We start from the raw sequence: 24,200 nt of genomic DNA, 5'->3' as shown, positions 1-24,200 counted from the left end.
CCCTCAAGGGGCTTCCCCCAAAAGAAGGAAAGATTGATGGGAGGTGGGGGTCGTGCCGGAGGATAAAGATGTCCAGCTGAATGGGAGACCCAAGGGTCTCAGCCTCGCGAGGGAGTGTCTCTGAGCATGAGCAGAGTGACTTGCCTCATCGCTAAGCACCTCTAAGGGCTTCTGGATCGAGTGGAAGGGCTCTTGCCCGAGGACATCCGGGATAACCGCTTTGATGAAGCAAGGCGAGTCAGGGTCTGCTTCCTAACGGGAGCAAGGGCCACCTGGCTGGGAGTCTCATGTACAGGTATGTAGAGCTGGAACGGGACTTTGCAGGTCTCCTCGTCCGCCCCTTTGCTCAATGCAGGGTCTGCATGTAGGATAGTAGTTACAAATGGCCCTTTACAGACACCCATCTTGCTTAAAACAGCAAAGGAGAATCTCCCACCTCCTGTGGCAGGCAGTTCCGCTGTCAAACTGCTCTTACCATTAGGAATGTGCATCACCTTGAGTTGGAAGACTCAGGGCTGGATATACAGTAATCTAAAAAAATAATACACAAGGAAACCTGGCATTTTGTTCCCAAAGGTGTTCCGGAAGCCCACAAACATGGGGAAACATAGGCAGCTCTCTCTCTCTCTCACCATTTGTTCCCCAGCCACTTGTATTTCTCAGCATACTGCTTCTGAACATGCAGGTTCTATTTAGCCAGCATGCCCGGAAGTGGCTGGGGAATAGACTTCTCTTCCGTCAGTTCCTCGAATCCCCTTTGAAACCACTCTTAAGCTGCTGGCTGTCGTCAAATCCAGAGGCAATGAATTCCACAAGTTAACACTGGTGAAGAAGTGCTTTCTTTTGTAAATCAAACACATGAAAGCAGGGTTTTCAAAGAGGCTTTGAACTCTGGTACATCTTTCTATAAAGACGGGGAGGGGGGAATAATTTATCATATTGATAGCTCACTTCCCTACTTTAAATCATGCCAACATAGAGCATTAGCCAGCTGATCTTTATGAAATCTTGCTGGGGGGGGGGGCAGGGAAATGGTGCAAGTCCATTGCAGTATTTATTGCAAATTTACACCTCCCTTTTCCAGCTCTTAGAGATGGCTCCAGAGTGCTATTTTTATAAGTTAATTGTTAGTATCTTTGCTGCACTGTTCTGTTTTAACAAATAAATGCACTGGATTCTGTAGCTCTTCCATTTTGGCTCATAAGAGTGAGTTTAGGTGTTGCATGCAATGCAGGCATAACCTGGCCTTGTGCCATAAGGGCCTATTCTATCTCTGCAAATCCATGTTCCCAAACTCGCACAGATAAGCTGAACATGGAAAGGCCATTTGTTGGGGAGAACTCACAGGCGAGCAGGTGTGGTTAGCACCCAGGCTCTCCAGTTCTCTTTTGCAAATACACCTCCCAATGTCATTCCCAATCTCCAGCCAGTTTAGGAACCCGTCTTGAAGGAAGAAATCCAAAGGGCATTTGCAGGGCGGAGGTTCGGCGTGGGTGGGAGGGGTTAAGCATTTGCATGGGAGAATCAGCAGGGGTGGGGAGGGGTTAAGCATCTTCTTTCTGTCTGATTCTGTCTGATTCTGCAAGTTTTTCTGCACATTTTTCTGGTAGCTGGTTGTTGTTTCCCCCCAACACACGCAATAGGCCAAAATGGAAAAGTCTGGACTTGATCAAGGAGGTAGGAGAGGGAACCGGCAGCACGAATTACTGTGGGAGACAAATGTTAGGTACCTGCTCTGCTTCCCCTCATTCGCTGTGATTCGGTGGATATAAATTGCTTTGAGCATTGTAAACAGAAGAGTGGCTCATCAATGTTATGGCTACCGGAATAATAGGTGCACCCTGCTGTGTCTGTCTGGGCATACTGTCCCATTTTCATGCCTCTGTGACATAAGTGTGCAAGCCACACACACACACATGCACTTTTGGGGTCAAAAGAGAGCTTACAGCCACCAAGCCCATTAAATAACCTTGCTCAGAATCAAGCTATTATTCTGACACTGTCTTTTGCTGTGACTTTCGTTATTTCTCTTGCCATATGTTGGGAGGCCAGGAAACACAGCCCCTCCTTTCTCTTCAGCCTAAAACTGTAAAATCAGGTCTTAATTAATATTCAATACTCCCCCCCATCAAACCCCACACTCACCTCCCCAAAAATACTGTTCCTGATTGCCAGCCAGAGAGGTCCCTGGAGTGTGGTATCGGCTAGGATTCCCAGCGAATATTTTCAATCTAATTTCTTTGCAAATCAAGCTGGTTCCTCTCTAGAGGGAACGCCGTAACGGCAAAGGATCAGATGAATTGTAAGGAACCGAACATGCTGAGAACCGGAGGCTTTCTGCTGTCAAGCTCTCCGAAAAGTGCCTTGCCATTTGGGGACTCACGTCCTTTTTTGTGGAGTGCTCAATTCAAACCAGAGCACTTTCTGGAGCCAGAAGTGTGGGGCCGAAGTTAGACAAAGGAGATGCACATCTCATTAGAGCCGAGTTGCACTGTGGCTTCCACCTACGGTTATCCTTTGTGCTCTTCTGCGCGCTCAATTACTTGGCGCCAACATCTGTCAATTTCCTAATCAGAAGAACAGCTTGGATACAGGTGACAAGGCTGCAAAGCTCGTTCCTGCCTCCGCTCTTCATCTGCCCTCTGCCACCTTTCCATTTTAGCTCGGTTTTTTGCTTCCTGTCAACACCTGTTCTTATCTGCCCCTTTGAGCATCTCGCCCTGATTTGCACCAGAGTTTTCTGGATCGAAATCGAGGGAAGCAAAAGTGAGGGGCCTCAAGCTTGCCAGGAATTATGTTGGTTTGGGCAGCCTTTATGTTAGAGGGGGCAGAACCTCAGTTAAGTACAGTGGTACCTTGGTTCTCAAACGCCTTGGTACTCAAACGCCTTGGTTCCCAAACGCCTTGGTTCCCAAACGCCAAAACCCCGGAAGTACGTGTTCTAGTTTTCGAATGTTTTTCGGAAGCCGAATGTCCAATGCGGCTGTCAGCTATTGTTTCCGGGGTGCCTGCACAAATCAGAAGCCGTGTCTTGGTTTTCAAACATTTCGGAACGCAGTTGAATTACTGATTGATTGATTGATTGATTGTGTAATTGCAGAAATGGATAAAAGCCCCCCATCCAAACAATGACTATCATCAGTGCCGGTAAGGAACAAAAATACTTTTAATTTTTATCATCTGCAATACTGTCTCATTTCTTTTATTGATTATTGCTTTCATTTGATGGATCAATGGTCTCGTTAGATAGTAAATTTCATGTTAAATTGCTGTTTTAGGGGTTGTTTCTTAAAGTCTGGAACGGATTAATCCGTTTTGCATTACTTTCTATGAGAAAGCGTGCCTTGGTTTTGGAATGCTTTGGTTTTGGAACGGACTTCCGGAACAGATTAAGTTTGAGAACCAAGGTGCCACTGTATATATATTTTATAATAATCTTTATTAGTTTTCAGTTATAATCCAATAAAAGCCTCTTTATAACAATACCAATTTATAATACAATTATTAATACCAATCGTTCAAATACCGAATTATATAATTTAGATAAAGTGCCCCCCCTGTGTGCTAGAATTGATGGTTTGACAGTTTTCTTTATTTCTGCGTTCCAAAATCTTATTAATTTCAATTACATTCCAGTCATCATAATAATCCCTTATACAACAACTGCAATATTAATAACTTCTATTCATGTTGACACATTAAATAGTTAAGTATTTTTATTAATTTACTTGATTGGAGGGGTGGACCCATTAAATTAAGACTTGACTTTCTCTGTGTTGGAAAGGAACATGGTTTAAATTGTGAGTCACTGTTCAATGCAATTCAGCGGGATGCCAATGTACCTGCTTAAAGAGGAAGGAAGAAGGGAAATTAAAGCTTCCTAGCCTAGATCAATTCTCTGATGATGAGAATTGGAAAGAAATAAACCGAGAGCACATCGTATAGAGCTGAACATCATGTCCTGAAATTATAAATGGCAGAAATCAAATGCTGAACAAACTGTGGGAGGCAATGGAAGACAGGAGTGCCTGGCGTGCTCTGGTCCATGGGGTCCAGAGGCGGACATGACTAAACGACTAAACAACAACAACAGGACAAAGCAATCATGGCATCCTCTCACATCTTCTCTGAGAGAGAGAGAGAGAGAGAAAGTACAAAAGTACAATACAGTGGTACCTCGGGTTAAGTACTTAATTCATTCCGGAGGTCCGTTCTTAACCAGAAACTGTTCTTAACCTGAAGCACCACTTTAGCTAATGGGGCCTCCTGCTGCTGCTGCACCGCTGGAGCACGATTTCTGTTCTCATCCTGAAGCAAAGTTCTTAACCCGAGGTACTATTTCTGGGTTAGCGGAGTCTGTAACCTGAAGCGTATGTAACCTGAAGCGTATGTAACCTGAGGTACCACTGTACAGCGGAAGAGATAGAACTGGCTTCTGTTCTCACACTTTCCAAGCATGGAATGTAAACACAGGTATGTGATGTAACAACCACACATCCAGCAACGGGAGAATGAAATATGCTGACATCAACCGTAAAAACTGATTTCGTATATATTGGTAATCTAAAAGCTGGAATGCTTTAAATTCCAACAAATACCAATGCTTATTGTTTAAGGACATGATTGGTTAGAACTTGGGCTACAGTCCTGGCCCTTCTTGAATTCTGTAGGACTTACTTCTGAGTAGGCTTGGTTAGGCTATTGCACTGTTATTTCTTCATGTTTCCCAGTTCCTGGTGTTGCTGGATTTGCTTGAGGTTTTGGACCACTTTCACACAAGATAATTTCCTATGGGCATCTATATGCAGGATAACCCGCATTGCACAATAGCAAACATATTATCCCATAATTGTGGTGCAGGGAACCATGCTGTTCAAAGTGACCCTGGCGCTTGTGGATATTAGGGAGCTCACAGCTCAAAAGAGCATGAGCACCCCTCTTAAAAACATCTGTGTCAGGTAAACCAGTAATTATCCTTAAAAACGAGCAAGGAAGAGTGAGCTGTACTGTGGTCTTTCCGACTGCTGTTTATTCATTAATTTACTCTGCCAGTCACAGGTAAAAGGTAAAAGACCCCTGGATGGTTAAGTCCAGTCAAAGGCGACTATGGGGTTGCCGTGCTCATCTTGCTTTCAGGCCGAGGGAGCCGGCGTTTGTCCACAGACAGCTTTCCGGGTCATGTGGCCAGCATAACTAAACTGCTTCTGGTGCAACAGAACACCGTGACGGAAACCAGAGCGCATGGAAACACCATTTACCTTCCCACTGCAGTGGTGCCTATTTATCTACTTGCACTGGTGTGTTTTCGAAGTGCTAGGCTGGCAGGAGCTGGGACAGAGCAACAGGCGCTCACCCTGTTGCGGGGATCCAAACGGCCGGCCTTCTGATTGGGAAACCCAAGAGGCTCAGTGGTTTAGACCACAGTGCCGCCTGCGTCCCATCGCACAATCAAAATTAACCTGTTATTCTAGAAGACCCATATGGCAGACAAGCAGGTTTCTTGAAAGATGGCTCTTATTTGCAGTGTTTTGGAACAGTAAATCTCAAGACAATCTTTGTCCATAATCTATTCTTCATTGGAGAGGTCCCCCCCGGTTTACTTGTTTACTGTGTGTATTGTGTCCCTGTTGTTGATTTTTGAACTTGGTGTAATTTGATTGTAAGGGTAATAAATGTTTAAAAGACATGGATAATAATGAAGAAACCCAAACAGGATATAAACAGAGAGGCAATATAAGTGGAACAGCACTTAGCCTGTGTGTTGAGATCAGCTTTGAAGTCCCTCTTATTCTCACCCGTAAGGTCGATTAGGCTTTTGGGCATGAGAGGAGGAGTGGCTTTTCAGCAGTGCCTCCACCTCTATGAAATTAAACTACTGCAGTTTGATTGGCCTCTTTGATCTCTTTTTTTGAAACAGGCTTTAAAAAACCATCTCTTCCTGCTTTTCTTTCTTGATAGCTTTGCAGCCTCCAAGCCACATAGGGCTTTGAAGGTTAAAACCAGTGTGTATAAGACAATGCTTTTTGCTTTAAAAAAATAGGCAAAAATTGGGGGTCATCTTATACACAGATAGTGAATGCAGTGGGGGGGGGGATGTGCGATTAATGGCAGCAGCAAACAGGAGATTGGCAGCAGCGATTGGGTGGTTGATTGGTGGCTGCTGGTGATTGGCTGTGGCTGCAGCAATTGGGCAGGCGATTGGCAGCTGTGGCAAGTGGGCGGGTGGGCTGTTGGTGGCGGTGAGCAGGCAGACAATTGGTGGCTGCGGTGAGGTGTGCAATCGGCAGTGGCTGTGGCAAGCAATTGGCAGTGGCGGGCAGGCGGGTGAGCGATTGGCAGAAGTGACCTCCCCAACCCCCCCCAAAGCTAAACAACTTAATTTCTTAATTTTGGGTTTAAAAAAATAGGGGGCATCTTATACACGGAAAAATATGATATTTATTATTTAGACAATTTATATACTGATAAATTACAATCTTCTCTAAGCAGTGGACAAGAAACACAGTGTCATGCAAATAATAGTTGCTTTAAACTATAAAATCAGAAAATGCTGGTTCCCGGCCTTGTTCCACTGAGGCATTGTGGGAAAGCAAAATGGTAGCCCCCAGCAAGGGACCAGAAGCCACCATTGAAATCTCCCCTCCCTGCGTTGTCTCCCAGAAGAAAAAGAAGCATGAAAAGGGCGGCGGAGAGGTTGACTGCTTGCAGACACAGTCTCCGGTTACTGGGGAGAAGGCCTGGAGAGGAGGGGACTTTGATGGCTGGGAGGAGGTGAGGACTTTCAGTCTTGGCAACTGATGCATGGGGTAAGACCTACTGGAGAGGAGCTGCTGTCCTTGTTAGGCCTGACACTCAGTCGATTGTGGTTTTGCTCATAAGTGATTCATAAGACCACTGCCATCCATGACTTGATCATGGATGGAGGACTTGACCTGGCATGTGTAACAGAGACTTGGTTGGATGAAGCAGATGGGCCTGTCCTTGCCGCTGCTTGTCCACCAGGTTTCTCTTACGCACAGCAACCCAGGTCATGTGGGCAGGGAGGGGGGGTTGCAGTGATTTTTAGGAAGTCATTAGTTTGCACCAGGCGTCCTATTGGGAAGACCCAGTTTTCCGAGTGCATGTTCTGGAAGTTGGGCAATAGGGGCAGTACAGGATTCCTTTTGGTGTACCGACCTCCCCGCTGCACCAAGGATTCCCTGCCCGAGCTGCTTCAGGTTGTGGCGGATGTTCTCCTGGAGACACCTAGCTTGGTCGTCCTAGGGGATTTTAACATCCATGCCGACACGACCTTACAAGGGGCCGCTCGGGACTTCGTGGAAAGCATGGCCTCCATGGGGCTGTCCCTGAATATGTCTGGCCCAACCCATAGCCGCGGACATGCCTTGGACCTGGTGTTTACCTCTATGGATGTTGGTGATCTGACACTAAGTAAAAGCGAAACGAAAGAAGTGCCATGGTCAGATCACTTCCTGGTGCAACTGGACTTCTCTGCGACCGATCCCCTCTGCAGGGAGGTGGGACCAATTCGGATGGTCCGCCCCCGCCACTTAATGGATCCAGAGAGTGGTAGGGGATGCTTTATCCCATGTTGATGGCCTTTCAGCTGATTCCCTGGTGGCCCGCTGGAATGTGGAGTTAACCAGGGCTATTGACTGTTTGGCTCCGAAGCGCCCTCTCCGATTGCATGGAGCCCAGACAGCCCCGTGGTTTTCCACGGATCTGAGGGCAATGAAACAATCGTTGAGACGGCTAGAGCGCCAGTGGCGGATAACTCATTCCGAATCTGACCAGACACAGGTTAGAGCTCAACGTCGAGCCTACCAAGTGGCGATAGCGACGGCGAAGAAGAATTTCTTCACCGCCTCTATTGCATCCGCAGAAAACAGCAGCAGGAGACTTTTTCAGGTGGTTCACAATTTAGCGGAACCACCTGCAACATCGGGGCCCAGTACGGGCCACATGTTCTCCTGCAATGATTTTGCAAAGTTTTTTGCAGATAAAATCGCTCAGATTCGGGAAGAAGTAGACTCCACCGTGGGAGCAGGGCCGGGGCGGGAGAGTGCTAGAGTTCTGTCTAGTCAAGTTGAGTGGGATCAGTTCCAATCTGTTACCTCCGAGGATGTGGACAGGCTGCTTGGACGAGTGAAACCAACCACCTGTCTCCTGGATCCTTGCCCATCCTGGCTTATAAAAGCTAGCCGGGAAGGACTGGGCGATGGGCTTTGCGGGGTGGTGAATGCTTCCCTCTGTGAGGGAGCCTTCCCAGACCCGCTGAAAGAGGCGGTTATTAAACCGCTTCTTAAAAAACCATCTTTAGATGCGGCCACGATGGCCAACTATAGCCCAGTCTCAAATCTTCCATTCTTGGGCAAGGTGATTGAGCGGGCGGTTGCCGAACAACTCCAGGCACGCCTGGAAGAAGCAGATCATTTGGATCCCTTCCAGTCGGGATTCAGGCCTCATCATGGGACTGAAACTGCCTTGGTCGCACTGGTTGATGATCTCCGGCGGGCTAGGGACAAAGGTGAGAGCTGTTTCCTAGTTCTGCTGGATCTCTCAGCGGCGTTTGATACCATCGACCATAACATCCTTCTGGACTGCCTTGAGGGGCTGGGAGCTGGGGCCACTGTCATACAGTGGTTCCGCTCCTTCCTCCTGGGCCGTGTTCAGAAAGTGGTGGTGGGGGATGAGTGTTCAGACCCCTGGGCTCTCACTTGTGGGGCGCCTCAGGGTTCTGTCCTCTCCCCCATGCTTTTCAACATTTACATGCAGCCGCTGGGAGAGATCATCAGGAGGTTTGGGCTGGGTGTTCATCAGTATGCGGATGATATCCAGCTCTACCTCTCTTTCAAATCAGAACCAGTGAGGGCGGTGAAGGTCCTGTGTGAGTGTCTGGAGGCGGTTGGAGGATGGATGGTGGCTAACAGATTCAGGTTGAATCCTGACAAGACAGAAGTACTGTTTTTGGGGGACAGGAGGCGGGCAGGTGTGGAGGATTCCCTGGTCCTGAATGGGGTAACTGTGCCCCTGAAGGACCAGGTGCGCAGCCTGGGAGTCATTTTGGACTCACAGCTTTCCATGGAGGCACAGGTCAAATCTGTGTCCAGGGCAGCTGTTTACCAGCTCCATCTGGTACGTAGGCTGAGACCCTATCTGCCTGCGGACTGTCTCGCCAGAGTGGTGCATGCTCTGGTTATCTCCCGCTTGGACTACTGCAATGCACTCTACGTGGGGCTACCTTTGAAGGTGACTCGGAAACTACAACTAATCCAGAATGCGGCAGCTAGACTGGTAACTGGGGGCGGCCGCCGAGACCATATAACACCGGTCCTGAGAGATCTGCATTGGCTCCCAGTACGTTTCCGGGCACAATTCAAAGTGTTGGTGCTGACCTTTAAAGCCCTAAACGGCCTCGGTCCAGTATACCTGAAGGAGCGTCTCCACCCCCATCATTCTGCCCGGACGCTGAGGTCCAGCGCCGAGGGCCTTCTGGCGGTTCCCTCATTGCGAGAAGCAAAGCTACAGGGAACCAGGCAGAGGGCCTTCTCGGTAGTGGCGCCCGCCCTGTGGAACGCCCTTCCAGCAGATGTCAAAGCGATAAACAACTACCTGACATTCAGAAGACATCTTAAGGCAGCCCTGTTCAGGGAAGTTTTTAACGTGTGATATTTTACTGTATTTTTGGTTTCTATGGAAGCCGCCCAGAGTGGCTGGGGAGGCCCAGCCAGATGGGCGGGGTATAAATAATAAATTATTATTATTATTATTATTATTATTATTATTATTATTATTAAGAGTTAACTCCAACTTTGACCAGTGTGATTTACTGCTGGCTTGCTCTTGGGCAGGGACACGGGTGGCGCTGTGGGTTAAACTACAGAGCCTAGGACTTGCCGATCAGAAGGTTGGCGGTTCGAATCCCTGCGATGGGGTGAGCTCCCGTTGCTCGGTCCCTGCTCCTGCCAACCTAGCAGTACGAGAGCACATCAAAGTGCAAGTAGATAAATAGGTACCACTCTGGCGGGAAGGTAAATGGCATTTCCATGCGCTGCTCTGGTTCGCCAGAAGCGGCTTAGTCATGCTGGCCACATGACCTGGAAGCTGTACGCTGGCTCCCTCGGCCAATAAAGCGAGATGAGCGCTGCAACCCCAGAGTTGTCCACAACTGGACCTAATGGTCAGGGGTCCCTTTACCTTTACCCTTACTGCTCTTGGGCACAAAGATACTGAGCAATGGACCATCCCTTCACCAAAGCGCTATTGCTGTCTGCCACCTTTCATTGCCATTTGCCGCCTCTTGTTGCCACCGTCAGAAGGCAGGCACCAGCTGGTCCTCTTTACACACCGAAGCTGGCTCTGGTGATGTGTCTCATATGCACAGGCTTTGGCACAATTTGGCTGCCTTCGATCCGTTTTGCGTTTGGAGAGAAGCAGCAAGCCCAAAGTGCAAGGCTGCAAGTAGACTCCGCTGAGCAGGGGCGATTCCCCATCCTTCTGGGATCAGCCTTCCCTCTCTAAGCTGCACCCACATGGCTGTTTCTCCCAGTGGGGGAAATCCAGCTTTTTAATCCTCCACTTGGCTCCAGAACTGTTCTGCCTCGGTCGCTTGGCTGTTATCTCTGGCATGCAAGTTAAGCATCAGGATGACAACCAAGCCAGCATCCTTTTCATTGTGTAAGCGAACCCTGGGCAGAGAAGCGAGGCTTTGGTTCAGGAACCAGCTATTAACATGCGGCAAGGGAATCTCGTGGCTGGGATTTGACAGGGCTCTTCTCCCTTTATCTTGGAATTGTCATTTGTCAAGCACCAAGCTGACAAATAAAAAGAAATGTTTCCCCTCTTTCCTGGTGAGCATGCTGTCCATCTAAATAAGAACCATGACAATGGGAGGGGGGGGGAGAAAAGCAGGGGTACTGGGAAAAGGAGTGGAAGACAAATGGAGAACAACGATCACCTCTGATCTCAAGAGAAGAAGAAGAGTTTGGATTTGATATCCCGCTTTATCACTACCCTAAGGAGTCTCAAAGCAGCTAGCATTCTCCTTTCCCTTCCTCCCCCACAACAAACACTCTGTGAGGTGAGTGGGGCTGAGAGACTTCAGAGAAGTGTGACTAGCCCAAGATCACCCAGCAGCTGCATGTGGAGCAAACCCAGTTCACCAGATTACGAGTCCACCGCTCTTAATCACTACACCACGCTGGAGGGTTAGCAGAGTTGAGTTGGAGGCGATCAAGGACCCATCTTAGTCCAGCAATCCCCACCCTCATCCGCACAGGGACCACTTCAAAATTGCCAAAGGTTTTTTGGGGAACCCACTGAACGAGTTTAACAGCTCTTCATACAAGGAAGTTTCTCCTGATGCCTTGCCAAAACCTGCTTCCCTAAAGCCACTGGTTTTAGGCCTGCTCACCGGAGCAAGAAAATTCTGCTGTTCCTCCATTTAAACAGAAGCTCCTGGGTTCTTTAGAAAGGCAGCCTCTTCCATCCTTCATTCTGTAGCGGTACTGAACCCAACAAGGCTTCTGGTTCAGGAGACTCATTGGCCAGGCACGGTGTTTCTGCAGTCCCCATTGGCTGAACACACTTTTTCCTCCTCCAATCACGGAAGACATCTTCTGTCAGGTTTCAGTGAATTCTGATCCTTCCTGCTCTCACGGCAGAAAGCCAAGGAAGCTCTTATGGAGTCTTTGTTCAATATTCACAGCGAGAGGCCTCTGTACGCTGCCTCTTAGGTTCATGGCGTTGCTCCAACTGAACTCCTTTCCCCTCCCTTCCTAGCAACAGCACTTCCCATTACAGTGTCCGCCAGGGGCTAATTGTCTCTGAGTCCTTCACTCTTCCACTTTCAATGCACGCTGGGTTTTGGGAGAAGGGTGTGTGTGTCAGAAATGCTCTCCAGTGATAACGTGTCAGCTGGCTGCTCTGTCTCTGTCTCCTCCTTCTCTTCTCCCAACACCTCCCAACTCTTCTGTTCACCTGTCTCTGAGCTATGACCTTCCTCAAACCACTGCTGTAATTCAATACTGTCTTCCTCTTCTCTGGGAAGTTCAGGGGGGGCGGTCTCCACCATTCCTCCTCGGTCTCGTACCCCTCAGTCCAGTCCCTGACATCATCTCAAGTAAGAAACAACAATGCACAGTTAGGTTTCGACCACATTTCAGTTTCACATGTTAATGCAAATTGCTATGGAGCTTATGCAAAATAGAGCAAATAATAATTCGATGCATATAAAAACATTCTACATACATATACAGTAGTACCTCCAGTTGCGGACGGGATCTGTTCCAGAGCTCTGGTCAGATCCCAAGGTTTCCGCAACTGGAGGCGTCTGTTCTGTGCGTGCACGAGTCACGACAGAGTGCTTCTGCACATGCACGTGGCGCAATAGAGTGCTACTGCGCATGTGAACATGGCAAAGCCTGGAAATATACTTCCAGGTTTGCCATGTACATATCCCAAAGGATACGTAACAAGAGGGGCAGGTAAGTAGAGGTACCACTGTAAAACAAAATGCATACTTCCAATTATATGCCGAATGCCTGGTGAAATAAAAAAAAAGGTTTTCACTTATCTCGGAATCCAAACCAAGAACAGAGATGCACCCCTCAGGAGAGTGTAATTCTGCAGCTGTGGAGCCACAACCAAGAAGCCCCTACTGTAGATTCGAGATAATTGCAGCAGTTCCCAGAACAACAGGGCCTGGAGCAGAGCATTGTTAGTCAATGTAGGAGGGCTTATCTAGCAGAAGGCATTTCCTGAGTTAGGCAGGGCCCAGGACACGTTGGGGCCTTATACTCCCAAACCAGCACTTTGGAAACCAACTAGTAACTGACACAGAAATTTCAGCACTGGCGCAATACATCCTTGCCAGCTTAGCCCTGTTCAGAAGGAGGCAATGGCATGCTGTGCCTATTTGAAGTTTCTGGATGGTTTCCAAGGGCAGCCCTATGGAAGGTACTACAGTGGTACCTCGAGTTACAAATGCCTCAGGTTACAAACTCCGCTAACCTGGAAGAGTTACCTTGAACTGAGAACTTTGCCCCAGGATGAGAACGAAAATCATGTATCGGTGGCTCAGCAGCAGCAAGAGGCCCCATTAGCAAAAGCACGGCTCAGGTTAAGAACTGTTTCAGGTTAAGAACGGACCTCTGGAACGAATTAAGTTTGTAACTAGAGGTACCACTGTATTACCATACATGAGACTAGCCAGGGCAGTAGTACTCAGGTTAAGACCTTAGGACCTCGGGTTAAGAACTTAATTCGTTCCAGAGATCCGTTCTTAACCTGAAACTGTTCTTAACCTGAGATACCTCTTTAGCTAATGGGGCCTCCTGCTGCACCGCCGATGTTCTCATCCTGAAGCAAAGTTCTTAACCCGAGGTACTATTTCTGGGTTAGCGGAGTCTGTAACCTGAAGCATCTGTAACCCGAGGTACCACTGTATTTACAAATGGGGCCTACAAAGACACCTGTGTCCGGGTGAAATGTTCCTGTCCAGGGTTCTGGCGAATCACTCCTTTCGGGCTGCTCTGTTCTCTTCCCACTCTGGGTGCTACAGCACCACGGACAGCTCCTTGCAGGATCACCAGTAACTCTAATCAGACTTTTGCTTCCACAAGTTTGGTGTTTTTTTGTTTTCCTTTTTAAAAGCTGCTCCAGAGCCAGGCTACCCCTTCCCAAGGTTCTCTCCCTTTCTGAAAAGCGGGAAGTCTTAAAGGGGCCAGCCTCTCCTATGAAGCCTAGAACTGCACCTTCTCTCAGTCATCTCCTGCCTGGTACAATTAATTGCCTGTTCTGGTCAGCAGGTACCAGGAAATGTGAAACATAGTAAGCAGCCTTATACAAAGTCAGCGCATTGATCCATCTAGCTAAGTATTGTCTACACTGGCTGGAGGGGGTGTCCCAGGATTTTAGGCAGGGTTCTTTGCTAGCCTGACCTGGAGATGCCGGAGATTGAATCTGGAACCTTCTGGATGCAAAGCAGGTGCTCCATTGCTGAACTATGGGCCTTCCGAAATGTCCTTGGCCAAATGTCATGCGCTTGGTGCAAAGGGAACCAATTTCTCTGCAGAATCTGGCTTCAATGGGACCTGCCTCCAGGGATCCCAGTTTGGAGGTCTCAGGGAGTTGAGTGGCTCCAACTCTATGTCAGCCTTGTGTCTGGGCTCAGCACCTCTGCGGCTTACACCGCTGGTCTTCCTGACCCAGCTGGCTCCTCTGCCACTGCTCAGAGGGGGCGGTCATTCCTGGCAGGTATCACCTTTAATGCTCACAGTTAAATCACACTGTGAAGAGCAGTGGTTCTCAAGGCACAGCGGCACCATACATTTAAAGCAACATTCATTTAACGTGGCTTCCCCCCAGTGAATCCTGGGTACTGTAGTTTGTATGGGGTGTTGGGAACTGTAGTTCTGCAAGGAGGGAAACTATAGTTCCCAAGATTCTTGGGTGGCCCTCAAATATGATTTAAATGCATGGCTTGCATATGCCCATGGTTGCAATGAACTTATAGGTTTGTGTAGTGGAGGTATGGAACTTAATGGTACATCGCAAGTGTGGGGCTAGGACACTGGCTGGGTGGGGATGGGACACTGCAGGAAGAAAGTGACAAGCAAGGGAAGGGTTGAAGACCCCTCTTCCCATTCTCCTCTGCAACCTGCCCCCTCCCAGTACTCCTCCGCAGTGGAGGAGCTAAGCTCAGGCTTTTGGAAGTGGCTGTAGAACAGTGCTGCATTGGTTGCCCTGTGGTCTAAACCACTGAGCCTCTTGGGCTTGCCAATCAGAAGGTCGCTGGTTCGAATCCCCACGACAGGGTGAGCTCCTGTTGCTCAGTTCCAGCTCCTGCCAACCTAGCAGTTCGAAAGCACGCCAGTGTAAGTAGATAAATAGGTACTGCTGCTGCGGGAAGGTAAATGGCATTTCCATGCACTCTGGTTTCCATCAGGGTGTTCCGTTTGCACCAGAAGCAGCTTAGTTATGCTGGCCACATGACCCAGAAAGCTGTCTGTGGACAAACGCCATCTCATCTCGGCCTGAAAGCGAGATGAGTGCCACAACCCCATAGTCGCCTTCGACTGGACTTTACCATCCAGGGATCCTTTACCTTTTACCTTACTCAAACTGGTAGCCTGTGCAGCAGTGCTGGACTGTGAGCCATCAGTTGCCACTCCTGGCTGACTCCACCATAGCCCAGTTTTTGTGGGATGCTTCAGGGAACAAGTATGATAGTGATTCCTAGCACACTGGAAGGGGTGGGAATCAATGGCCCACCGTATCAGACAGCTTGAGAAGCACTACTGAAAACGATGTGAAATTCAATCAAAAAGACAACAGGGGCATTTGCTTAAAAAAAGTCTTTCCAAATGGAAAGAGACACAAAAAGTATGTGTGCTGAGGGCAAGGGAAAAGAAATTTCTGAGCTATGGACTCAGCGAGAGCCAGGAAATTCATCTGAGTTTGCTCCTGTGCCTGAATAATAAGCCAGATTTTATTACCTGGTAGAGAGAGCTAAAAGCTCAGGCTGCATGTTTGTTCTCGAGAGAGCCGCTTACCTGTCGTTTACATGAATAGGGTACTTTGGCATTAACAACTGCAGCAGTTAGAGCAACCTGGCATAGGGTAGGAAGTTGTTGACTGATGAAAGCACAAGGCTATTATTTTCCCTTTCTAGAAATAGGGGGCAGGTAAGTGGCTGGATCCTGCTAGCTTTTGCGGAGAGGGCTTTGATTTGATCCTTGCTAGCCAAAACCGTTAGCTGCAGCTCCCTAGAACTGTAAATTATAGCCTGTATAATGCATAGAAAGGAGGCAGGGAATCTCACCCCCGTCTTGCAACAGCAAGGGATCTCCCACATGGAAGGCATCCCTGAATCACAGGCATGATGCATTCTTTGCAAAAAAAAAAGTGAGAGCAAAGCATGCTGTTAATATTGTAATTTAATGTCTCCATTTCTTCATGGGTGCTCTGCGATCTCTGAGAAATTAACCATGCAGCCACAAATCAAGATTCTCCGAAGGCAGCTAAACCACACTAAGATGTTATTCACTCATGCAATGTACACTGTCCAGTGTACCAGCAAGATGCTCTGGCTAATTCCACATTTTTTAAATAATATTAAAAGCAATGGCAACACAAAAAGCTGCCAACTTGGAAGCAGAATGAAGTTGCACGTTATAGACAATGCACGTTATAATTTGGGTTGGTGTGTACCCTGTCGATCTACCCCCTTTGCAAAGAATAAACATAGTTATGGCAAAAAGAGAGAGAAAGAAACCTTTGTTCTCCCATCTAATCTGAAGGAGGAAGATCACATTGAAAACCCCACTTTCCTTAATGTGACTTCATTAGCATTGAAAGGGAGTTGGGGGGGGGGAGAGAGATGCAAGCGCTGGTTATGTAACCAGCAGGGAAAGTTTTATGCATGGAAGAAGCAGCATTGCACAAAGTATACAGGGCATTTGCTGCTGGGCAGGCTCAAGACGCGGCTATGGCCATTTTTAGCGCATTGACCAGCTGATGAAGAGATGCAGAGAGGGAGCAGGAGGACAGTGGTAATATACGTAAAGCATTCTTTATCCTGAAAACGCAGTCAGAAATTCAAAAATTATTAACAGCTATTATGGTTTAGTCGTTGTGTCCGACTCTTCGTGACCCCGTGGACCAGAGCACGCCAGGCACTCCTGTCTTCCACTGCCTCCCGCAGTTTGGTCAAACTCATGCTGGTAGCTTCGAGAACACTGTCCAACCATCTCGTCCTCTGTCGTCCCCTTCTCCTTGCGCCCTTCATCTTTCCCAGCATCAGGGTCTTTTCCAGCGAGTCTTCTCATGAGGTGGCCAAAGTATTGGAGCCTCAGCTTCAGGATCTGTCCTTCCAGTGAGCACTCAGGGCTGATTTCCTTCAGAATGGAGAGGTTTGATCTTCTTGCACTCCACGGGACTCTCAAGAGTCTCCTCCAGCACCATAATTCAAAAGCATCGATTCTTCGGCGATCAGCCTTCTTTATGGTCTAGCTCTCACTTCCATGCATCACTACTGGAAAAACCATAGCTTTAACTATACGGACCTTAGATTACATTAAAAACAAACAAACTGACCTTTCTCCTGAGAGCTCTAATCAGCTTACCCTTTTACCATCACAACAACCCAGTGAGGTAGGATGGGCAGCAATGAGTCAGAGTCCTCATAGTTGGCTTGAACGTACCACCTGGTAGAAGCTGACATTTCCAGGAATTTTGGTGCATCGGGGCATTTTGGGAATGTCAAAATGCGGCTTTTAGGGCCTATTTCATACACTTGCCGGGAGTCCTTGTGGGCCGAAAGGCAAGTTTAAAAACAACAAGTAGAATTCTGCATTCGAAGAACTAATGTACATCGCCAGTGTGCAAAATTTATTGCATGCCTCCCTGCTTCTTCACCGACGCTGCCTTCCTTAGACTTTTCCAAGTGACAATGCTGCAGCAAGAACAGAAACTGCACCCGGCAGGACTTCCTCTTTGTGCAACTTTCATTAGGCTTCCACCCGAGTCAAGCTGACGTGCTTCCCTTTCCTCAAAGAATACGGATTGCAAACATTCTGACAGCTTGGTTGGGAGCATTCTGTGGAATCGCAACAGCCGATTGGTGCCAGAGGCTTCACTGCCACAGGTGCAATACAATACAGGCAGAACAGAATGCAGAGGGGATGTAGCAACGATCCTGCTTCGACTGCACTCAGGTGCTGGTTTGTGTCTGCTTGGGAATTCTGAGAGCAGCCCCGCTCCCAGCAGCTACTCAGAGTGGCGTTTGATGCTGCTTTTTCTCATGTGGTTACCAACACAGCTTTTGAGAGCCTGCAGGCTCTCTGCGGATCTCGACTACTAATATTTGTCGAAGAAAGGAGGAAAAAAAGGGGGGAAGGGTCATTCCACAGTAAACAGCGGAAGAGAAAAGTGCCGGAGGGCAAAACAAACGAAGCAACAGAGACAAAAGGCTGTAGGGAAGCACAACTCCAACCAAACATCAAAATTAAAACCAACATAATAAAAACACAGAAACGGTAAAAGAAGAAACTCGGTAATTTAGGAATGTTGGAGGCTGCTGGGTAGCATATCTGGTTCTTGGTTCATTTAGGTCAGTATTGGTTTCCTGGAGGAGTGGGGAATGCTTTTCAGTCTGAGGGCCGCATTCTCTTGTGGGTAACCATTCGAGGGCCACAGGCAAGCAGAAGGCGGGGCCAGAAGCAAAAGTGGGCGGAGCACTGAATGTAAATATTACAGTCTGGCTAGTTTTGCACACAACCTTCTCTAGCCTCCATTCAGAAAAACAAGAGGGATTATTAGATCTCAAGCACATACAGTGATACCTCGGGTTAAGTACTTAATTCGTTCCGGAGGTCCGTTCTTAACCTGAAACTGTTCTTAACCTGAAGTACCACTTTAGCTAATGGGGCCTCCTGCTGCCGCCGCGCCACCGATTTCTGTTCTCATCCTGAACCAAAGTTCTTAACCCGAGGTAATATTTCTGGGTTAGCGGAGTCTGTAACCTGAAGCGTATGTAACCCGAGGTACCACTGTATTCCGGCTGGGCAAAAACACCCAGGATGTGAAGGAAGGCCTGGGATGAGTCTCAGGGACTAGGCGGAAAGGGCTACATTTGATGCACAAAAACCCCAGTCAACACTGCCAGCACCTTTTTAGGGTTTCACAGAAGGGACATTTTCAGCCCTACTTAGAGACGGCTGGACCTCGAACATAAGACTTTCTGTATGCAAAGCCACTGAGCCACCTCCCTATGTATTTCCCTGGGCTTCCAGCCAAGGAGGGTGGAGCGATGGGTGGAACCGACCCCCCTCCCTGTTCCATCTCCGGCGCTCCAGGAACCGCGGCGAGGGAATCCCCCAACTGAGCAGAGGATTCCTCCCGGCCTTGATGGTAGTGAGAGGGCCTCTTCTTCTCGGGCGCACCAGGCACCCCCGATACGCCACCCCACCCCGATTCCCTGTCCCGGGCGAGACAGGGCACGGAGCCAGAGGAAAGGCGCCGCAGTGCAAAAGTCATTAACCCGCCACCAAACCGCGGCGAGGCCACGTTTACTCGGGAGCAAATCCCGCCGGGTCCAGGGAGACTGACTCACGAGTAAGCGTGCGCAGGAGAAAGCAGAGCAATCCCCCTTTCCCCCTCCCCACGGCGGAATCAGGACCCTGGGCCGGCGAGAAGCAGGCGCGCCTGCGTCTGGGGAGGGGGTCTCCCTCTCTCCGCCGCTCGGAGGCGCAACTCCCGGGGCGCACGAGAGAGGAAGGAGGCCGGAGGAGAGCAGCGCCTGGCGGGCTTTCTGTTCCCGGCGCCGAACAAAAGGGGGAGGAGGGCATGTGCAAAGGCGAAGGGGGGGGGCGTTGTTGTCTCTCCTCCCCTCCCTCCCTCCTTCCTTCCCCACGAGTCCCATCCTCGCCGCGAAGCGCATGAGCGAGGCGCGCCCTGCCGGGGAGCAGAGCAGAGCGCAGCGCGCGCGCGCAGCCGGTGGACGCCGCCGAAGGAAGGGACCAGCCAGGGCGGCCGGCGAAGCGCGGATCGCCGCTCCTCCCGTGGGTAACGTTGCAGCGGGGATCCGGACGGGCAGGTAGGTAGGCAGGCGGGCGAGCCAGGCGGCAGCGGCGTTGGGAGGAGCGGGGGAGAAAAGGCCGGGCTGGGCCGAGCCGAGCGAAGCCTGGAGAGCTGCGCGCGCGCACACCTGGCCCTCCCTCTGGACTCTCCTCCGCTCTCTCTTTCCCCCCTCTCTCCCCCTAACCCCCATGGGTTCTTGCACCTATCCGGCCTCCTCCCCGTCCCTCCAAAGGATAGTCTGTTTCTGTCTCTTTCCCGCCCCCAGGCAACGTTTAATTTGGAAAGGTGGTTGGTTACCTGGGTGTCCCCCATAGCATCTCTGCAGTTGGAAATCATTCGCCGTTGACCTGGGGAAATCCCCTGCCCTCTCTCTTGATCTGGAGGGGTCCCTTGTGGCGGGAGAGCCGTGACGCCCTGCTCAGAGATGCTTTCTCATGATGCCCTGGCATGACGCGGTAGTGCCGAGGGTAAGCCTCGCTACCACTTGGACCGCACGTCCGAGGGGCTGGACGTTGGCCAGGCTTCGTTCAGGGGAACGTCTCGTCTGGAGGCCTCACTCCGGGAGTTACTCCGGGGAACAGAGGGCAATGATTTCCTAGAAGCATAGAATTGTAGAGGGTCATCTAGTCGCACCCGTTTCATTGCAATAATCTTTTGCCTAATGTTGGGCTCGAACCCGCAACCTTGAGATTAAGAGGTGTATGCTGTACCATCTGAGCAGGCAGGCAGCTCTCAGGCCTGCATGTGGCATGTGTTCTGTCTGTGTGGGGGATTGGTTGCGCTTACTCACCCATGAGGGAAAGGCCCTCTGCACGTGCTCAGGTGTTCCTGTGATTTCTCACATCCTAGGGGAGAGGTTGGTGAATCAGAGAGCAAAATGAGATGCGGTTTTCCTTGCTATTCCCTGTCTCTGTGCTCCTTTCACACACATATGTGCTGATGGGCTGGTGCAGGTTTTGGGGACCTGTGGCCATCCAGATGTTGCTGAACTATAACTCCCATCTTCCCTGGCTTGCTTGCTGGGACTGTTGGGAGTTGTAGTTCAGCAACATTGGAGGCGGGCAGAGATTCCCCATACCATTTAATACAGTGGTACCTTGGATTACAGACACTTCAGGTTACAGACGCTTCAGGTTACGGACTCCGCTAACCCAGAAATAGTACCTCAGGTTAAGAACTTTGCTTCAGGATGAGAACAGAAATTGCGCGGCGGTGGCACAAGGCCCCATTAGCTAAAGTGGTACCTCAGGTTAAGAACAGTTTCAGGTTAAGAACGGACCTCCAGAACGAATTAAGTTCTTAATCCGAGGTACCACTGTATACCGCTTCAAACTGATGCACGCAAAGTGGTTTAACAATCAGTGCCTCTTTCCAGGGAACTCTGGAAACTGTAGCTCTGTGAGGGTAATAGGAGTCTCCTAAGAACTCTTAGCACCTTCAACAAACTACAGCTCCCAGAATTCTTTGTGGGGAGCCATGGCTGTTTAAAGCGGTATCAAAATGCCTTAAATCTATGGTGTAAATGCAGTCCTAGACCAATATCTTGTTCCTCACTGTGGCCAACCAGTTGCCTCTGGGATGCTGACAAGTGGGACCTGCTACTGCTACTGCTTTGGATTGGCCGGGTGACCTGCCATTCTGATGGCCTGACCTATGAGATTCACCCAGGAGGCAGGAGAGGCTTTTAGGATCTGCTGAGGGGCAGAGACTGGCCCAAAGCAAAACCCACGATTCTGAGTCCATCAAAGAGAAGCTGCCTGTGCAAAGCACAGTGTGGGCCGAGGGCCAAGCCTTAAGCCATAGGACAAACGCTTAAGGCCAGCCAAATGCTTGTGATGGCAGAAGCTGGCTGTGCAGACTTCTAAGTAAACTTGGGAGCTGATGATGTTTGTTCAGTTTGATGGCATACTACCCCCACAAATGGATTTCTTGCTACATGTAGGGACTCTGGGTTGTCAGCACTGAAGCCTGAAAACGGTGGTATATGTTTTGCTTGTACAGTGGTACCTCGGGTTACATATGCTTCAGGTTACAGACTCCGCTAACCCAGAAATAGTACCTCGGGTTAAGAACTTTGCTTCAGGATGAGAACAGAAATCGCACAGCGGTGGCGGTGGCGGCAGCAGCAAGAAACCCCATTAGCTAAAGTGGTGCTTCAGGTTAAGAACAGTTGCAGGTTAAGAACGGACCTCCGGACCGAATTAAGTACTTAACCTGAGGTACCACTGTAATTGGATCTTTTAAAAAATAAAATAAAATGACAGGTTTTTTTTATTAGGTTCCATAGTACTGTGTGTATTTAGCTGGCCTGTTTTAAATGTTTTGGAACTGCCCTGGGATATCTGTTGATGAAGGACAATTTTTAAAGTGCAATACAATAAAATAACTGCATTAGAAACCACTTCTTGCTAGACTGTAACTAAGGCTGCATAAACACTATACAGTGGTACCTTGGTTCTCGAACTTAATCTGTTCCGGAAGTCCGTTTGACTCCCAAACCATTTGACAACCAAGGCGCGGCTTCCGATTGGCTGCAGGAGCTTCCTGCACTCAAGCAGAAGCCGTGTCAGATGTTCAGCTTCTGAAAAACATTTGAAAACCGGAACACTTTCTTCCAGGTTTTCGGCGTTTGGGAGCTGATTTGTTCATCACCTAAGCTGTTCGAGAACCAAGGTACCACTGTACATTCAAAGTGTGGTTCAAGGATGTGTGTGTGTGTGCAGTGCTTTTTTCTAAAAAAATGTTTAGGGGTACTCTCATTTTGACTCAAGAAAATCACCATTTTATAGTTCAAATTGGAAAAATGAATACAGTAAATGAACAAAAGTACAAAGATTCACAAAATGTTTAGGGGTATGCGTACCCCTGTGTACCCCCAGAAAAAGCGCATTGTATATATGAATGAAAGGAGAATTCCTGGGTGCCAAGATCCAGGTTTGGGGCAAGTACTCTTGGGTGAGAGAACCCCAGTAGAGATTTAAAATCACAGAATATGCAGCAACACGTGGAAATACAGGCTGTTAGATTACTAATGTATGTCCTTGTGAGTTCCACAATTTCCCTCTTCCCCCAGTTTAGGAAAAGACCACACGTTTGGTAGGCTAAAAATAAAATAAAAAATACTTACAACCTCTTCAAAGGTCAGGTTCATGTGCTTTTCCATACATCAGTCAGAAAAGTTGCATAGGCAGTAAAACTTGGCTTAGTTGCCAAGTGGTGAAGTTCCTAAACTGTTGGTAAAGAAACTCAAGAATGGCTTGTGAGAACCATCTTTTCTGAGCTTGGAGCAACCAACTTAGACCTCTTCACACATTGAGCTCGATCACCTAGTCCCTGCTTAGGTGAGCAAAGCCTGGCAGGACAGCTTACTTCATGATCTTAACCCTTTCATGCCTAGAATCATAGACTGCAATGCAATCCCTCATCCAATTTGAAACCATACCACTCCCCCCTCAAAGAATTCTGGGTATTGCAGTTTGCTAAGAGTTGTTGGGAATTGTGAATGTTAGGGGGAAACTACAGTGCCCAGAATTCATTGAGTGAAAGAAAGGTTGCAGTGTGTACCCAGCCTGTGTGCCAGTGGAGGTCCAAGGTGGAGAAGTATCTGTGTCTTCTGCACCTTTTCAGAAAAAAAAAGGTTCTGGCTTTTGATTGTGTCGAGCCTGGAAGCAAAAGAAGGTCCCCTAGGGTGGAAGGTGCCTGATGCAAGGATGGTCCCACAGTGGAGAATCCAAGCCCCAAATCTCAAAGGGCTGCCCTGTGTTGTGCTTTGCTTGTCAACATCCTTGCAAAGTTCAGCTAGAGACGTCTTGCACAGAGTGCCTGTATGCCGCTGCAGTGTGGATGGCAGAACATTTCGTACTTGTGTGTGGGAAGGTATTAGGACCAGAGCAGATGGGCAAAAGGTCTAGGCAGTCTTTCCCAACTTGGTCCTGGAATCATAGAATTGTGGAGTTGGAAGGGAACCCAAGGGGCATCTAGTCCAGCCCCGGTGCAATGCAGAAATCTCAGCTAAAGTATCCCTGCTGGTTGCCTCCAGCATTTTTGGATTCCAACTCCCATCAGCCCTAGTCACCATGGCCAATGACAGGGGATTGTGAGGTTTGCGGTCCAAAACACTTAGAGGGTACTGGGTTAGGGAAGTCTGGGCTAGTGGTTAGTGGGCTTGGCGTATAGCCATACTGGCCTTAATGCGATGGATCACAACATACCTTCTGCTGCCTGAAGGTAGGAAGACAAAAAAGTGCTGAGTTGCCTGAAAGGTGCGGCTCCATATACAGTGGTACCTCGGGTTAAGTACTTAATTCGTTCCAGAGGTCCGTTCTTAACCTGAAACTGTTCTTAACCTGAAGCACCACTTTAGCTAATGGGGCCTCCTGCTGCTGCCGCGCTGCCGGAGCACGATTTCTGTTCTCATCCTGAAGCAAAGTTCTTAACCTGAAGCACTATTTTTGGGTTAGCGGAGTGTGTAACCTGAAGCATATGTAACCTGAAGTGCATGTAACCTGAGGTACCACTGTACAGTGTCTACTCAGAAGAAAGTCCCACTGAGTTGAATGGAGCTTCCTCTCAGGCAAGCAGGTTTAAGACTGAATGTGAAAACTCCCATTGAAAGATCA

At 48.8% G+C, this 24,200-nt stretch overlaps 1 protein-coding gene and 1 long non-coding RNA gene across 7 annotated transcripts in view; one reads left to right on the top strand and one right to left on the bottom strand.

Annotated features, from left to right (window-relative positions):
- The window catches only part of LOC310748254, a 90,692-nt gene that overhangs the window by 41,436 nt on the left and 25,056 nt on the right, over positions 1-24,200 (bottom strand). The window lies entirely within an intron of this gene.
- MPP3 (MAGUK p55 scaffold protein 3) overlaps positions 18,892-24,200 on the top strand; it is an 81,098-nt gene continuing 75,789 nt past the window's right edge. For 3 of the 6 annotated variants that reach the window (XR_014541014.1, XM_083583069.1, XM_083583066.1), the window contains exon 1: positions 19,222-19,566. The gene's annotated coding sequence lies outside the window, so the exon portion shown is untranslated. Of the gene's footprint in view, positions 18,913-19,220; positions 19,598-24,200 lie in introns of those variants that run through there. The other 3 variants (XM_083583068.1, XM_083583070.1, XM_083583067.1) reach the window with 3 other exon arrangements.

The sequence above is a fragment of the Podarcis filfolensis genome (assembly GCF_964270895.1).
Source record: "Podarcis filfolensis genome assembly, chromosome: 13".
Lineage (NCBI taxonomy): Eukaryota > Metazoa > Chordata > Lepidosauria > Squamata > Lacertidae > Podarcis > Podarcis filfolensis.
This window is presented reverse-complemented; position numbering and strand designations above follow the sequence as displayed.